The sequence below is a fragment of the Pyxicephalus adspersus genome, chromosome 9, assembly GCF_032062135.1.
Source record: "Pyxicephalus adspersus chromosome 9, UCB_Pads_2.0, whole genome shotgun sequence".
NCBI classification, from domain to species: Eukaryota; Metazoa; Chordata; class Amphibia; order Anura; family Pyxicephalidae; genus Pyxicephalus; species Pyxicephalus adspersus.
The window spans coordinates 16,620,446-16,626,445 of NC_092866.1; positions in this window are offsets into that span (position 1 = coordinate 16,620,446).

Here is a 6,000-nt window from a genome sequence, read left to right on the forward strand (position 1 = left end):
TAATTTTAACAGGGGTTTCCTGAAGATCTTAAAGATATTTTAAGGGTTCTTCAAACCTAAAAAGGTTGAGAAAAGCTGCTTTACATCTTTTCTCTATGTCCACCAAAGGTGCCACTGTCAGGTTCATCCACACCAAGGTAAGAAGCTTTATTCAAAAAGAAGGTTTCATTATTTTCAGCCAAACCCAATGTGACCTACCAAAAGAAGCACCTCTGAAATCACATCAGCAGATTCAGGTAAGGTTGTATGAGTTCCTTGCCGTTTGTATTTTTAAATAACAGAACTGACCAAACTAGACACAGGGAGAAGAAAAACAATCTACAAATGATTACTGTTTATACAAAACAAACCAAGGCAAAAAAGAAAAAAACTAAACAGAACATAAATATAAAAGGAAACTGAGAACTTTATTAACAGGCCATCAATTTTCAAAAATGTTTCCCATAGTTAAATATAACAACATTGTCATTAAGCCAGGAAAGGATTAATGCCCACATGCAGTGTTTAAGCCATGGACTCAGCAGTTACCCGTATGCAATTTCCACCATTCAACACATTTGTGCCAGATATTTCAGTAAACAAAATTTGCAGTCAAAGAGGCTTTTCTCAGCCTTTTTATCTCAGAGGAACCTTTAGAACAATTCTAAGACCTCAATGAGCACCTCATAAAAAGTGTTATAAATGCAGCTCACAGGTAAGTGTTTGTTCACATAGACGTTCCAATTGCAGGGCAGGTGACCTAGTTTACCTCCTAGGTGCCCAGAAGCATTTTAAAGGTGGTTATGACAAGCAGTTACAGACATTTTCAATTTCCTGAAAACCACTATAGTAGGAGTTTTTTTAGCATTGTGATTGTCCGGTAGAGGAAGGGTAAAAGAGGTATAAACACATCATCTATTTGTACTTTTTCCTATTAGGGCAGGTTAGGGCAGGTTCACACCTGTGGCTTGATTGCTTGATTTTGTGCACGGCAGCGCTGGTCAATGTCTCAACATTTGACAGCTGGTAGTACTGCTCACTGCAGCCCCTATTTATTCCATATAAGAGTTGCCACAGGGAGAATCTACATGTGGCATCTCCTTAAGCGGCAGCATTTTCTGGCGTGAGGAAGCAGGAAATGCACTTCAACCTTACTGCCAGTGTGAATTAGCCCTCAAATGCTTTAATATTGCCTTTCAGACGTTGCAAGCTCCTTACCTGGCATTTGAAAAGCGTTCCTGCTCGAATCTAATGAAATTTACCCCCCCAAAAAAAGCCTTTTTAACTACTCTAATTCATTTTAAATTAAATATATATGTGGCCAGTCACTGGTCATTCACAGAATACAATGAGCTTTGTGATTAGCCAAGGAGAGAAAATGTATTACAGAATGATAACCACTGCTTTTACTATTGCAGAGCAGGAAGTACTCCAGTGCTCTACTATTCGCCAGGGTAAACTACAGTATGAGCCTGATTTATTAAAGCTCTCCTAGACTGGAGAAGATAGAATATCATGGGAGAACCTGGGTGATCCATCAAATCAGGAATGCATCTAGGTCGGGATTTAAAGAATTTGCCAACTAAAACCAAATGATCTTTAAGAAATCCAGGTTTGCTGAATCACCCAGGCACACCCATGAAACTCTTCTCCAGTCTTGGTGAGCGTTAAAAAATCAGACCCTTTGCCACTTTCTTTAAATGCCTAACACTGGGGACAGTTGGGGGAGAGCACCCGCTGTTTTTTTTTGTTTTTTTTTAACTGAATCAGAAAAATGTTTTAATGGTTGCTGGAGTTGTCTTTTAAGCCAATCACCTGCAAGCCGGATGGGGCAGATTAGGGATGCAGAATCCGTACTTTTTGAAACCCTTTATGTATGACACTGAAGATAATGCATTTATTCATTCCAGAGCAGCTGACTCACTGTTGGATGACTGGCATGGCCCAAAAGCTGGCAGAAGTAACTTAGACGTTGACTGGTTATGTTGGTGGTGAAGCCTTTTATTTGTCCAAATCTGTTCTACCCACGTCTAGTCTGTGGTAACAAGACAGCCGTTTATGTGTTCTCAAATTCTATGTATGCAAAATACATGCCCGCAGCAAGGAGAAATACACTTGCATGAATTTGCCAGGAGATAATTATACATTTATTTGCCTAACCAGGACCACTGACTCTGTACACTGAACCATTGCCAGCCAAAGCTAAGCACCTTGTACAAACTGAGACTGGTATAAGTACTCTTTGTTTTCCAGAAAGGACACATGCACATGTATATGTATCATACATTGGCCACGTCTACAGGACTTCAACGTTCTTTCTTTGGTTTATGACTTATGACACTGGGGGAATGTTAGTTTTTTTTCTCATTTGCAATCCTTAAAGGAAACCTGTTAGGTTAAAAGTATGGAGGCTGCCAGTGCTAGGTGTCTGAAAACTCTGAACCCTGGCTGTCATGTTAATGTGATGGCTTTGGTTGTATCATAGTTACTGATCTAGTGCAAGCAGGCAGATTAGGAGTTGTGGCTGAAATTTCCATTATTGCTAAAAGTCAGTGGGCCTGATTTACTAAAGCTCTCCAAAGCTGGAGAGAATACACTTTCACCAGTGAAGTGACCAAGCAAACCTGGAATGGATTTCTTCAATGTCATTTACTATTTGCTAGAAAATGCTTTGAATCCTGGACCAGATCCATCCCAGGTTTGTTGGACCACCCAGCTTCACTGGTGAAAGTGTATTCTCTCCAGCCTTGGAGAGCCTTAATAAATCAGGGCCAGTGACTCCAATCAAGCCTCATAAACCAGTCAGAAATCTCCATTGGTAGCTTCCATACATTGCCTGATGCCGGTATCTTTTAATGTTTTTGTTAGATTTAATTTGATTTATTTCACATGGTATTTAATGCTAAGTGATAATAATTTTACCAAGTTAATGTGAATTTGTTTTCTGTGTCCCCAGTGGGGGCCTCTAATCTCACTATTTGTCCTGGGGATCATTGTCACCTTTCAATGGGGCTATCTGTGACTATTATTGTAGGTGGAATTTCCCTTTATTTTTAGGGGATTTTTGGGGGCATTTGTAATGCTAGATTTTTAACCAGGATATTCACAAAATATAATCTCGGGGAATGAATATTCAGTATCTGTAGGCAGCTTTACACTCAATGGCACCAAGCCACCATCAGCTGTATAGCCAACTTTACTAATTCAAAAAAATGTAATTTCCATTAGCAAGAAGCATTCAATCCTGCCTAAAAAGAACTGATGTTGTACATTTTCTTCTGTGCAAGTCTAACAGCGAAATAAAATATGGCTTTCTGATAAGCAAAACCTATTAAGCTAAATATATCAATATGTTATTGATATCGGGTAACAACATCATTACTCTTGAAGACCCCCCAGGCTTGACAAGGAGCATATTTAGTTGCCTGTCTAGATTACAATTATTTCTTCCCCTGAGATAGCAACTCCAGCAGCACCTGGCAGCACCAATCATCTCCTTCATCCATCCTTCACTATTATGGACATGAATGTTCAGCTAAGCAGAACATTTCTGTATATTGATTACCAGGGATGATGGAACCTGAGCACATGGACATCTCTAGGATGATTATGGACTTGATAGGGCTGTTGGATGTGCAAGCTTGGCTGGTTCTTTATATCTGTGAAAGAGAAAGTAAGGTTGAGTAGTCAGATGCTGCAGACACCAGTTGTTTCCAGTACAGTAATGTTGGTTTTAAAAGTTTTTTTACCTTAGAAGTTTTTAGAAGTTTATTCTGCTTATATTTTGCCTTCCCTGGTCTCCCCTTCCTCATTAACATGCAAAATTTTAAGCAAAACTTTTATATTTTCATACCTGTGTATTTTTATGCAATACGGGCAAAACATGACTGGTGGGAGTGTCCTACAAGGTGCTGTATATAGCTTCCTAAAAGACTACATTATCCTGCCTGTGCAAGCCCTGATGAGATTGGTGGGCTGGCTTTCAAAAGTCAAATTGAAAGAAGAAAAATATACTTAGCTTGGTCTTTGCCTCTGAAGCTTCCAGGTGGAACAGGTGATGCCACTGTGATTCCGGGCACTGCTAAGGGCTTGAAATCCAATGAGAACCCTTTCTAGCAAAAGACTGGATTCTTGTTGGATTTCATACTTCCACATTTAGTAATGTCACATGTGCCACCTTGAAGTTTCAGAAACCAATGCTGAGGTAAGTAGTTTTTTGAGAAAATAGTTTGTTTCCAAATGGCTTGTTCAAGGGAGTGGGAGAAAGGAGACTAGCTGAAAAGAGAACCTTCCATTATCCATGCTAAAAAAAAGGCTGAAGAGTCAGACTTACTTTCTGAAATACCAGTACTAGCTACACCACTCAGTGGTAAGCTGTAGTTCTCAGCTTCAGGACAACTACATTAATCTTCCCCCAGCTCCCTGCTTTGTGCTAAAGCTGGAAACTGCACAGGACATTCTTGTCTGTACAGAAACCAGCATAAGGCACTCCTCCTCCTTAACAGATGTGATACTGCAGAACTTAGAAGGCAAAGCCAAGATTCAGCTACCTTAGTAACCCGGGTGGCCTGGTGAAGGACTGGGTAAAGAACATGACCATCAGATTTCTCAGAATGTCTGTTTCACACCTCTGCTTTTCTTGCCATGTTTCATCCTACCATCTCATATTGAAGGGAACATTTTGAATGCTACATTTCCACCTCAATTAACTTCACCTGAGTCAAGTTATGAGCACATCCAAAGGAAAACATAAGGCCTTGCCAGGGCAGATTCTGGTCTGTGGGCTGACAGTTGGACAATCTGTTACTAACTTTTTCCTGCTATTTTCAAATATAAGAGTTTGCTAAAATTGGAAAATATGAATGACAGCAGTAATGCCTGCACCCTGCATAGACATTCAGGCTCAGCCGAATTTTTTTTGGAAGTTTACCATGTGTCACTCTACGCCAGTGTTTTTCAGTCAGGGCTACATGGAACCCTGGGGTTCCTCGGGAGTTTGCTAGGGGTTCCTTAAGCAATGAGCAAATTGGACCTGACATAAAGGATCTTTTTGGCTATGTGTAAGGATGACATTCTTCCCACAAGCCAGCAAAATAAGAAATAAGAGCATTCTTCCCAAGGACCACCACGCTAATGTACTGTGAGGTGTGGATATAGTAATTATAGCAGGGGTTTCCCTAAGCCTGTAGGTTCTTTTAAGGGATACCACATGTTAAAAAGGTTGGGAAATGCTGCTCTACAGCAGTATTTACAGCATGGACAGATCTTTTTCTATGACTATCTATGACTCTCAGCACTATAATGAGCAAGTACATGGTGTCCCCCCTGCAGCCCTACTGCCCCGGGCCATAACACATGTGCTATAGAGAAATTCACCCCTACCTACTGTACATTTCGTTTAAGATACAAGTCAGTTTTTTTTAAAGAAAAGCTGAGAGTAGAAAAAAATAAACTAGAGATTAACAATTTTATTTTGCCAAAGGCAAAAAGCACCTAAAAGCTGGCTTTCCTCACTTTAAAGGTTTGATCAATCAATCAATCAGTGCATTTCAGTAAGGATTATCTTTATCTTTTTTATCAGACCACAGTGACTCTTTGATCAAAGTGTAAAGTTACTTCTGACAGCCTGAACCATGTTCTCCCTGACCCCAGGGCAGGCTCATGGAAAGCCACAATTACTGGCCAATATGTTCTGTCTTCCTACCTGGTTGGATGCTGAGATGGCTCCACACATGGAAATAGGTAAGTACAATTGTCTGTAAAGTCTGCATCCATCTTCTTTTTGGGGGCTGTGTTGGAAGGTTTGTGAAAGGCAAGGCATAGTAGAATAAAATTGAGGTATTAACAGTGAGTGATATTCGTTCTCATTTAAAAGCAGGTCTCTATGTGTACTTAAAGCATCTAGAAAGTGTTTCACTTTATGTAATATTTGTATGCATTTTGTCAGAAATTTGAGTATTTTGTCCAGTTTAATAATTAACATCTAATAATTTTTTTTAACATCTACAGAGAAACTCTGTA